This window comes from Chiloscyllium plagiosum, chromosome 26 (genome assembly GCF_004010195.1).
Source record: "Chiloscyllium plagiosum isolate BGI_BamShark_2017 chromosome 26, ASM401019v2, whole genome shotgun sequence".
NCBI classification, from domain to species: domain Eukaryota; kingdom Metazoa; phylum Chordata; class Chondrichthyes; order Orectolobiformes; family Hemiscylliidae; genus Chiloscyllium; species Chiloscyllium plagiosum.
Window position 1 is genome coordinate 10,373,496 of NC_057735.1, and position 12,009 is coordinate 10,385,504.

Below are 12,009 nucleotides of genomic sequence, written 5' to 3' on the forward strand. Positions count from 1 at the left end.
TTGAATAAGAAAGGTTTAGAGGGATATGGGCCAAGTGCTGGTAAATGGGATTAGGTTCATATAAGATATCTGGTCAGCATGGATGTAGGATCTGTTTCTGTACTGTATAACTTTATGACTCTATGACTTGTGGTGAGTTAACACGGAGTGTACAGCTAATGGCTTCCTTTTCTTAATAATGTACAGTTACCAGAACAACTTGCTCCTAGTACCAGTAACTGAGTATATTACCTAATATGCTGCACAGGGTCAATTATCAAACAGAATCTGACACTGAGCTACAGCCGGCAACATTAGGACAGGTGATTGGCAGCTTGGGGGAAGACATGGATCTAAAGCAGAGTGACAGGTTTAAGGACAGAATTCCAGAGTTCAGGATCTCGGCACTGAAGGCATAACTGCTAATAACAAGTGATTAAAATTGGTGCTGTCCAAGGGAATGTGGCAGAGGTGTGGTTGTAGGTCAGGAGGAAGCTGAGCCTGTGGAATGTTAATGTTCAGGCATTCTTCGGAGCTGGCCTGGAGTAGATCTGCTGGGGAGGAGCAAAAATACTGCAGATGCTGGAATCTGTACTGAAAGCAAAAAATGCTAGAAATCGCAGTAGGTCAGGCAGCATCCATGGAGAGGAAGCAAGCTAACGTTTTGAGTCTTGAAGCATCTAGATATTTAAACATTAGCTTGCTGTCTCTCTATGGATGCTGCTGGATCTGCTGGGGGTCTGCAAGAGAGATGTAGAAGTGCTTAAAGCAAGACTCATGCCTTTGGATTAAATACCCCTTCAGAGAGAGAGACACACACTCAGACAAACAGCAGACCAATGTTGTAGGAATTAGGCAAATTCTCCAAACCACAGACACATGCATGGAAAAAGAATAAAGGAGGCAGCAGCAAATGCAGAAAGGCTGAAATTAAAAAAAAAGAGAGATTCAGTGGACCCAAGTGCAAGTCTGTCCATGCCTGTGAAATGGGACGGTGGTGGTGTAGTGGCAATGTCACTAGCTTGTAGTGCTGGATTCCTAGCACAATGTTCTGGGTTTGATTCCCACCATGGCAGAGTGTGATATTTAAATAAACATCTTGAGTTTAAAAATCTACAAATGCCCTTTATGGAAGGAAATCTGCTGTCCTTACCTGCCTCTGGATTAGTAGAAAGTGAGGAATGCAGATGCTGGAGATCAGAGTTGAAGAGTGTGGTGGTGGAAAAGCACAGCAGGTCAGGCAGCATCTGAGGAGCAGGAGAATCAACATTTCAAGCATAAGCTCTTCTTCAAGAATGAGGGAGTAGCCCAAGGGGGCTGAGAGATAAATGAGAGAGGAGTGGGGCTGGGATGGGGAAGGTAGCTGGGAATGCAACAGGGAGATGAAGGTGGGGATGAAGGTCAAAGAGGAGGATGGAGCAGATAAGTGGGAAGGAAGATGGACAGGTAAGACAGCTCAAGAGGGCAGTGCCGAGTTGGAAAGTTGCATCTGGTATGAGGTTGGGGGAGGGAAAATGGGGAAACTGGTGAGATCCACATTTATCCCATGTGGTTGGAGGGTCCCAAGACAGAAGATGAGGTGTTCTTCCTCCAGATGGCTAGAGTTTGGCAGTGGAGGTGGCCCAGGACTTGCATGTCCTTGGGGGAGCGGGAGGGGAAGTTAAAGTGTTTGGCCACAGGGCAGTGGGTTTGTTTGGTGCGTGTGTTCCAGAGATGTCCTCTGAAACATTCCACAAGTTGGCGTTCTGTCTCCCCAACTCACACACTCCGACTGTGGTCTGGCCTACATGTGACCCCAGTTCCACAGCAATGTATGGATGATTCTGCGCTGCTGTTGGGGCAATTGGAGATGGGCAATTAATGGTTGGCTCAGCCATAGGAACCCACAAGGAAATATAAAGAAGATAGGAACAGTTTGGCCCTTTGAGACTGCTGTATCTTTTGATATAACTTTGGCCGATCATCCCAATCAGTACCTCATAGAAACATAACAACCCGTCAACAACTTAAAGAAAAATATCAGTTGATGTTTCAGGTTTCAACTTTTCATGTGGCCTGACGACTCAGTGGTTAGCACTGCTGCCTCACAGCACCAGGGCCCCAGGTTTGATTCCAGTCTCAGGTGATTGTCAGTGTGGACCTGACCAATGCACCTAACCTGTGCATCCCTCAATAGTATGGGCAATTTAACATGGCCTATTCACCTAACCTGCACATTTTAGGATCGTGGGAGGAAACCGGAGCATCCGGAAACCCATGCAGACACGGGGAGAATGTGTGAACTCCACACAGACAGTCACCCAAGGCTGGAATCAAACCTGGGTCCCTGATGCTGTGAAGCAGCAGTGCTAACCACTGAGCCACCGTGGGGTTTGAAGGGTTAGTGCAGACTTGATGGACTGAATGGCCTCTTTCCACATTGTAGGGATTCTAGGATGGAGGCTCGTGACTCCAAGTTGCCATATTACACCAGCTTCATTGTGTTCTCTGCATTTTCACGAATTTATCTTACACATGGATGGGGATCACTTCCACAGGGAGAGGGAGTGAAGAAATTGCAGAGAATGTGCAAGAGTCAGAGAGACCGGACTGTGTGAGAGGCAGGGCTATAGTGAATGCATAGTGCAGGCAATCAGCAATAACAGACCAGAGGAATAGGAAGAACAATTTTTTTCATTAAAATGCAATTGGATGCACACATGTATTCCAGTTGTCAGGGGAATGGTTGATTCCCATTGGTTGCCTGTGTTACTGTGGATAGCTCTTTGCTATGAATTATCTCCACAATCTCTGAACTCTTCCCTCTCTTCCCACCCCCTCCAGGGGATCATTTTCATTTAACCAGTAAAGCTGTCATGATGGGAAGAAGTGGGGGATGGTTATCTTTCACAGGAGTTCGAAGTTCTCTTGTGCAGAATTTACCCACAATTCTTCAGGAAAATGTCATGGTAACCAAAGTGGCCTAAATACATAAAGACAAAATGGCCCTAATCTGGGGAAGGACAAAAATAAACCAAGAAGTCATCACAGTGACTTAATTGATAGGCAAGTAAGGAGTGAAGTAATTACTTTGCTAATGAAGCTTATTTGAGTAAATATCAAAGATAAAGACAACAATACAGGTATACCTGAGTTTGTTAAGCACTAAAGTGCTCCTTGATTAAATATTTCACACAAATTTGAATTCTTGGCTGTATATGCCAGTAAAGTACTCCTTGATTAAATAGTCATGATTTGGAGATGCTGGTGTTGGACTGGGGTGTACAAAGTTAAAAATCACACAGGATTTGTGATGTGTTGTGTGATTTTTAACTTGATTAAATAGATTGCTACAAATGTGAATTCTTGGCTGTATATGCAGTATCGTACATGATGCATATTAATAGGGACAACTGTTTGTTCAGGCAATGAGAGTGTTAATTTTGAATTGGATATGGACCCATGCAGCACTGAGAAACCCAACTGTGGGTCATTCTCCAAAATGGAAGCAGAAAGCACATCTCACCCACTGACAAATTCATTTTGATCTTGAGTCAGGGCAGAAACGTAAGGGTTTTATTAGCCTGGGCTGTCAATATCAGTAAGTCTGCCTGCCTCTGATTTGCATGTTCCAACATTGAATGTAGATGTCTCCAGGTCTTCAAGTTTACAACGTTAGCTCATCAATATGCCATGTAATTCAGTCCCTTCTGATATTCTGTGTCAAGTGTCTTGTGAATCTCTCAATGTACCACACTCGCCCCAATTATCTCTGGATCGCAGGGAAAGCCCAGTGGGTGATGAAGATCCTGGACAACAACAACAGCTACTTGCACTTGTAGAGTTGTGTTTAGTATAGAAAAATATCCCAAAGCCTTTCCTACTTGAGCCACAATAAATAGCAAAATTATGAGGTGAGATCAAAGAAGAGTTTGGTCAAAGTGGAGCATTTTGAAGTAGGATATGGAGGTGGAATAATCTAAAAATAGCTACTGAGCTCACAGAGTCATACAGCAGGGAAACAAATCCTTCGATCCAACTAGTCCGGGCCGAACATATTTTCAAACTAAACTAGTCCCACTTGCCTGTGTTTGGCCCATTTCCCTCCAAACCTTTCTTATTCAGGTACTTATCCAAATGTCTTAAACATTGTAACTAGATTTGCAGTCACCACTTTGTCTAATAGTTCATTCCACACAAATAGTCCTGTTAAAAGTTTCTCCTTTCACCTTAAAAATATGCCCTCTAATTTTGAACTCCCCCACGCTGTGGAAAAGACCCTTGCTGTTCACCTTATCTATGCTCCTGGTGATTTTATAACCCTGTGTAAGGTCAGCCCTCAACCTCCTATGCTCCAGTGAAAGAAGTCCCACCTATTTTTTATAACTCAAACCCTCCAGTCCCTGCAACATCCTGGTAAACCTTTTCTGGACCCTCTTCAGTTTGATAATATTGTTCTTGTAAGAGGGCGACCAGAACTGGACACAGTATTCCAGAAGAGGCCTCACCAAATGTCCTGTACAACCTCAACATGATGCCCTGACTCCTACTCTCAAAGGTGCTAAACACCACCTTAACCAACCTGTCTACATGTGATGCAAATTTTAAAGAATTATGTAGCTGAACCCCTAGGTTTCTCTGTTCTACAACACTACCCAGGGCCCTACCATTAATTGTATAAGACCTCTATCATAATGACTTCAAGTCACAACTAAAACTGGATGGAATTCTGTACAGTTCCAGAGATTTGTCCTGTTTTACCACCCCTTATATTACAACAACCCTTTTATGTCACTGAAAGGGATGTTGATTTTAACTGAAATGGATGTGAATGCCTTCTACCTATTTTCCAATCACACCTATTTTCTTCTTGCACGCCTCTGGAGCAGGTGGGACTCGAACCAGGGTCTCCTGGTCCAAGGATAGGGACAAAACCACTGTGCCACAAAAGGGCCCTTTAATCAACAACCCAAACTGATCTTACCACGCCCCGCCAATGATTGGATAGAATAGGAATTTGCATTCGCTGAGCATTCTGGAAGCTTGAGTTGGAGGAGCAGTAAAAGCAATGAGGGAAGCAGGAGTGTGCTTGGGTTGGTAAGGATGGAGGAAGGCTGTAGGCATGGAGGAAGGTTATAGGGATGGGGAAGGGAGGAACAGTGGATAGATCGAAATGTAATGATCAGGTTCATGAACCAAGAGCCTAGGGTGATGGAATCCAAAACAGATCAGTGAAGATAGGGAGGGTCCTGACAGGGTCGATTGTGGGAGAATGTAAGGCTAGTGGTCACTGTTTAAAAATCAGGGGTCACTTCATTTAAATAGAAATTGGACTTTTTTTTCAGACAGCCTTGAATTTTGGAACTCCTGTACAGAAAAGTGAATGAAAACAGTGGTGGATAGATTCTTACTAAGCTTGGGAGGTGTAAAGTTATGGAGGATAGATGGGATGTACATTTGAAGTTACAGTCATATCAACCATTATCTCAGTGAATGGCAGTGCAGCCTAGTGGGGTTGAATGGCCTACAGCTACTCCTTATTTATGCTTTCATACAATTGGATCGATAGAATTTGGTTATATGTCAGAGTTGAGGAACAGAGTCCTGGCTGAGGCGAAGTTTACAAATGGGTGGAAGATACGAGGCCAGGCCGAAGAGTATTGGAATCGTGAGGGCTGTAAGTGATATGCCTTGGGTAAAGATGGAGCAGTGATGCTACAGTAAATCTTGCAATAGGATTTTAGGATCAGGAGTCGAATAGAGGCAAAATAATGAGGTTTTTGGAAATCAGAAGCAAATGCAGAAATTGCTGGAGAAACTCAGCAAGTTTGGCAACAAGTATGAAGAAAGAAACAAAGTCAATATTTTGAATCTCGTATGACCTTTCTTCTGAACTAAGATTTTATATACTTGGGTGCACCTTGATGTAAGAAAAGGAGACAAGAATTTGCATTTATAACACCTTTCTGGGTAACCCACTTCCTTACGAACCCTATTGAAACAAGGCCCAATCAGAGGATCAGCTGTATCAGTGGGAAAGGATGAAAAATGCGGGAGATTCTGAGCCAAGTCCTTTGACAGTACCTTCTTTCTTTACTCAGATCTGACAGAGACCCATACTGGACTCGGAACCTTCATTCTGTTTTTCACTCTCCATAGATGCTGCCAGACCTGCTGAGGTTCTCCAGCATGTTTCTGTTTTTGTTTTGTATGAGCCTAGCTCAAGTCAAAGAGGAAGCCAAAGTTGTGAATAATTGAGTTTAATTTGAGACACTGGCCAAGAAGGAGATTGAAGTCATTGTCAGGGATAAAGGGGCATTCAGTGGGGGCAAAGAGATTGACTTTGGCCTTTCTAACTTTTAGCTGGAGAGAACTATTTCCCATTAAAGACACAACATTCAGCAAGCTATGGCAAATCACAAGACTCAATAAATCCTGTGAATAATGTTCAATATTGTTACTAGATCCTCAAACATTCATGCCTTCCACTGCTGACAATCTGTAGCAGCAGTGTTACTAACTATGAGATCACTGAAGAAATTCTTCAAGTCTCTTTAGTCAACACTTTCCAAAGCCAGAAGGACATGAGCAGCAGATCCATGGGAACGACCACTTGCAACTTCCCCTCCATGCCATTCACCATTCTGACTTGGAAATATATCACCGTTCCTTCAGTGTTACTGGATCAAAATCCAGGAATTCCCTCCCTAATGGCTTTGTGGGTCTACCTACAGCACGAGCACTACAGAGGTTCAGGAGGTAGCTCCCAAAACATTCTCAAGGGCAACTGGGGATGGGCAGTAGATACTGCTCTAGCCACATCCCATGAATGAAATTTTACAAAGATATGATTTGAAAAAAAAAAAGAATTACTGTATCTTTAGATTGTCTTTCATGGTCTTCGGACTTTCAAAGTATTTTTCAGTCAATTTAGGTAGTTTTGAAGTGATTATTATGAGACTATAGTATGTGACTAGAATCGTAGAGATGCACAGCACAGAAACCGACCCTTCAATCCAACTCATCCATGCTGACCAGATATCATTAATTAATCTAGTCCAATTTGCCAGCGTTTGGCCCATATCCCTGTAAACCGTTCCTATTCATATACCCATCTAGATGTCTTTTAAATGTTGTAATTGTACCAGCCTCCACCACTTCCTCTGGCAGCTCATTCCATACACATACCACCCTCTGTGTGACAAAGTTGCCCTTAGGTCCCTTTTAAATCTTACCCCTCTCACCTTAATGCAATGGCCTTTAATTTTAGAGTCTCTCACTCCTGGCAAAAGACCTTGTCTATTTACCCTGACCTATTCAGTCTTTCCCTATAGCCCACCCCTGGCAACATCCTTGTAAATCTTTTCTGAACCCTTTCAAGTTTCACAAAATGCTTTCTATAGCAGGGAAATCAGAATTGCATGCAGTATTCTAACAGTGACCTAACCAATGTCCTGTACAGCCGCAACATGACCTCTCAACTCCTGTACTCAATACTCTGACCAATAAAGGCAAACATACCAAACATCTTCTTCACTATCCTATCCATCTACAGCTCCACTTTTCAAGGAACTATGAACCTGCACTCCCAGGTCTCTTTATTCAGCAGCACTCCCAAGGACCTTGCTATTAAGTGTATAAGTCCTGCTCTGATTTGCCTTTCCAAAATGCAGCACCTCACCTTTATCTAAATTAAACTCCATCTGCTACTCCTCAGCTCACTGGCCCATCTGATCAAGATCCCATTGTACTCGCGACTTGAGTGGGAGTTCACAATCAGTAGGGATCATTTGGGCCGTTTGGTCTGTTTTTCTACTGTAAATTCTCTGTAACTCTATCTTTATATTTTTATCTGTTTCATCTTTGCTGAGATTCCCTTTACTGTTGAAAAGGTCCAGAGCTTTTCCACGCTGTAGGGATTCTATGGTCGGAGCTGTCTGAACTGATTAGTGTTGGTTTGGGGCAGTGTATATTTAGTTTACATGAAGGAGGGTTAGTCACCCCTGGCACTGTCTGGTTTAGATCTTAAGACATAGGAATGGAAGCAGGCCATTCGGCCCATCAAGGTAAAAACAATGACTGCAGATGCTCCCACCCTCCCATCCTGGCACTTTCCCCTGCCACCGCAGGAACTGTAAAACCTGCGCCCACACCTCCTCCATCACCTCTATACAAGGCCCTAAAGGAGCCTTCCACATCCACCAAAGTTTTACCTGCACATTCACTAATATCATTTATTGTATCCGTTGCTCCCAATGCGGTCTCCTCTACATTGGGGAGACTGGGCGCCTCCTAGCAGATCGCTTTAGGGAACATCTCCGAGACACCCGCACCAATCAACCACACCGCCCCGTGGCCCAACATTTCAACTCCCCCTCCCACTCTGCCGAGGACATGGAGGTCCTGGGCCTCCTTCACCGCTGCTCCCTCACCACCAGACGCCTGGAGGAAGAACGCCTCATCTTCCGCCTTGAAACACTTCAACCCCAGGGCATCAATGTGGACTTCAACAGCTTCCTCATTTACCTTTCCCCCACCTCACCCTAGTTCTAAACTTCCAGCTCAGCACTGTCCCCATGACTTGTCCGGACTTGTCCGACCTGCCTAGCTCCTTTTCCACCTACCCACTCCATCCTCTCCTCCCTGACCTATCGCCTTCATCCCCTCCCCCACTCACCCATTGTACTCTATGCTACTTTCTCCCCACCCCCACCCTCCTCTCGCTTATCTCTCCATGCTCCAGGCTCACTGCCTTTATTCCTGATGAAGGGCTTTTGCCCGAAACGTCGATTTCGAAGCTCCTTGGATGCTGCCTGAACTGCTGTGCTCTTCCAGCACCACTAATCCAGAATCCATTCGGCCCATCAGGTTTGCTCCACTGTTTGTCAAGATTGTGACTCCACTTTCCTGCCTTTTTTCCATCACATACGATTCCCTTACTGATTAAAATCAGGAGAAAGTGAGGACTGCTAGTGCTGAAGATCACAGTCAAAGAGTGTGGCACTGGAATAACACAGCAGGTCAGGCAACACCCAAGGAGCAACAGAATTGATGATTCTGGCATAAGCCCTTCATCAGGAATTCCTTTCGGTGAAGAAATGTCTCCTCATTTCTGTCCAAAATGATCCATCCCGAATCCTTAGACTGTGACACCTGGTTCTGGACGCACCCACCAACGGGAACACCCCCTCCCCATCTACCCTGTATGGTCCTGTTAAAATTGTATAAAGTGTCTATGAGATTCCCCCGTCTGAACTCCAGTGAAAACCATCCTAACCTCGTCAATCTCTCCTCATACATCAATCCCGCCATCCCCGGGATCAGCCTGGGAAACCTTCGCTGCACTCCCTCCAGAGCAACGGAGACCAAAACTGCACACAGTATTCTCGGCGTGGTCTCACCAAGGCCCTGTGTAAGTGCAGCAACACGTCCCTGCACCTGTACTGGAAACCTCTTGCAAGAGGTATCAAGGGATATAGGAGAAAGTGAGGGCTGCAGATGCTGGAGATCAGAGTCAGAAAGTGTGGCGCTGGAAAAGCACAGCAGGTCAGGCAGCATCCGAGGAACAGGAGAGTCAACCTTTCCAGTGTGATGAAGTATTTATGCTTGAAACGTCGACTGTCCTGTCCCTGGGATGCTGCCTGACTGGATGTGCTTTTCCAGCGTCACACATTTTGACTCTGTATCAAGGGATACGCAGGTTGGGTGGAGTAGCCATGGACAATGCAGGGTTACAGGGATGGGACTGGGGTTGCGTCTGTGTGGGGTGCTGTTTGGAGGGTCAGTGCAGACTTGATGGGCCGAATGGTCTATTTATCCACTCTCGGGATTCTCTCACTTTCCCAGTATCCCACCCCCACTATCTAACACCTGGAATAGGGGTCACAGTGTCAGAGTTATCTGCAGCCAGCCGTGTAACCTGCTGGGAGGCTGAGTAAGGTCTAGCTTTTGGTCGGTGTTCCAGGGCCTGTGGGCAGAGCTGATATAAGCCTGATGTCGGAAGGCACCGGCTCCTTTTGTGCAGAGGATTGCGTCTGATGAATTATTCAGGAGACAGCTGAGAGAGAGAGAGAGAGACAGCTAAGGGAGGGACTGAGTGTGTAAACCAGAGAACAGCTGTCATTAAATAAAACATCATATTGTCTCTCCCTCACCAGTTATAGCTGGGACGGTAATCTGGAGCTGAGATAAACTTGGTTTGAAAGGAAGTCTTCAGCTTTTCTCAGAAGGAAAATTTCCCGGGAGATTGTATGACGGACCCCACTGAGACAAGACTTTAATTCCCAGGTACTGTCCTCCTCTGCCGTTTGCTGTTGTTTGGTGCTGAGGGTGTTGTATTAATTTTTAATGAAAAACGCGTAAAGAAAGATGTTTCAGTATTGCAGCAGATATTAAGTGTGAGAGATTGAAGTGAGCAGCCTGTTCTGGTTTCCCTCAATGTTGACTGATCCTCGATTATTTTAAGCACTTTGTGTGGAGTGGGCTCGCTCTGACGAAGAATAAATGGAATTAAACCGGGGATAATGTTGACAGGAAGGACCATTACATTAAAACCAAATCTCGGAAATGCAACAAAAGAGAATTTCAAAAAAGCTGTTGCTTGTCTGTGTGGATTTTGGGAGAAATACATTTCATTCCAGTAGGATTGCGTTAAAAGCTAGAATCTTATCAAGCGATTCAGATCGTTTAGTATGTTGAATAATAGATACCTGGGAGTGATTTATAGATTGTTAGTTTGGAATCTCATCCAAGTGTTTGGTTGGTGAATATATAGAATAATAAATAGAATCTAGTTGAAGAATCTAAATAGATTAATGTACAGAATAATAAAATCTAAAAGTAACTTGCAAGCTGGCCGGAGTCTGGATGGCTAGTTCAGTGTGTGTAGGATAATGGATATCTGAGGGTTTGTTTACAGGCTAGAATCTGATAGACGTGTTTACATGTAGAAAGTGAGAATATACTGAATCTATAGAATATCTATTGTATATAATAATAGATAGAGGAGATCCTTGCATGCTGGAACATAAACAAGGGATTTAGCTTTGTATTTAAGATAGTAGATACCTAGATCTGGACGCATTCAAAACTAATTGAGATAAGGTGGTTCATATAGATATTAATGACAGCCTGGAAGTAGATTTCAGATTTGAAACTAATTGGAGCATTTGGAAGATTTACAGACAGAATAATGGGTACCCTGGAGTTACAGGCTATAATTGAGGTGCCAAGTGAAATCATAAATAGCAGGAAAATAGATTATGTGTTTTCTAATCACTGTCTAAGGTCCATTATTCAATTACAGCTGCCTAACCTTTCCTGCATCTGTAGTATTATTTTGATAATCTGTATCTTGGTGTTGGTGGTCTTGTTCCGGCTGGTCCGGTGTTGAAGTTGGAAGCTGATGTGTATTTTACCACCAATGGGGGAGCCGGGTGGTTGGCAACCCTCCATGGTTGGTTTCACCTTCTAGGAATTGAAGATTAATCTCCAGATCATTCCCTTGAACAAAACTCTGGAGAAAGGACATCGGGACAGTATAAAATCAACTTGTTTTTTGGTATTTTTGAGCAAGAACATTGCTGTAAAAGCTTCTTGTCTGGCAATCAGCAGGAGAGATACAAGAATTCCACATTTTAAAGGGAGTAGTGATTTATACTACATGAGAAGTAGATACTGATTGGTTGACAAGTTGACTCTGAAAATATTGCCAGGAAACTATTTTGGCCCAATCTATTTTACAATTTGTTAATTAGATTTTTTTTCTGGGAATACATTTATTTACGTTATACAAATACTGAAGACCACCCCACCAATCTCCATGTACAGCGCATCATCCGCCGTCACTTCCGCCACCTCCAAACAGACCCCAGCACCAAGGATATATTTTCCTCCCCTCCCCTGTCAGCTTTCCGTAGAGACCACTCCCTCCGCGACTCCCTTGTCAGATCCACACCCCCCACCAACTCAACCTCCACTCTCGGCACCTTCCCCTGCAACCGCAAAAAATGCAAAACTTGCGCCCCCACCTCCCCCCTCACTTCCCTCCCA

The 12,009-nt window shown here is 44.2% G+C and overlaps 1 protein-coding gene across 17 annotated transcripts in view; it reads left to right on the forward strand.

The window, feature by feature from the left end:
• The window catches only part of nfasca (neurofascin homolog (chicken) a), a 300,495-nt gene that overhangs the window by 97,020 nt on the left and 191,466 nt on the right, over positions 1-12,009 (forward strand). For 16 of the 17 annotated variants that reach the window (XM_043716460.1, XM_043716472.1, XM_043716466.1 and 13 more), the window contains exon 2: positions 10,116-10,245. The exons of the other annotated variant lie outside the window; for it this stretch is intronic. The gene's annotated coding sequence lies outside the window, so the exon portion shown is untranslated. The remainder of the gene's footprint in view (positions 1-10,115; positions 10,246-12,009) is intronic. 17 annotated transcript variants of the gene reach the window in all.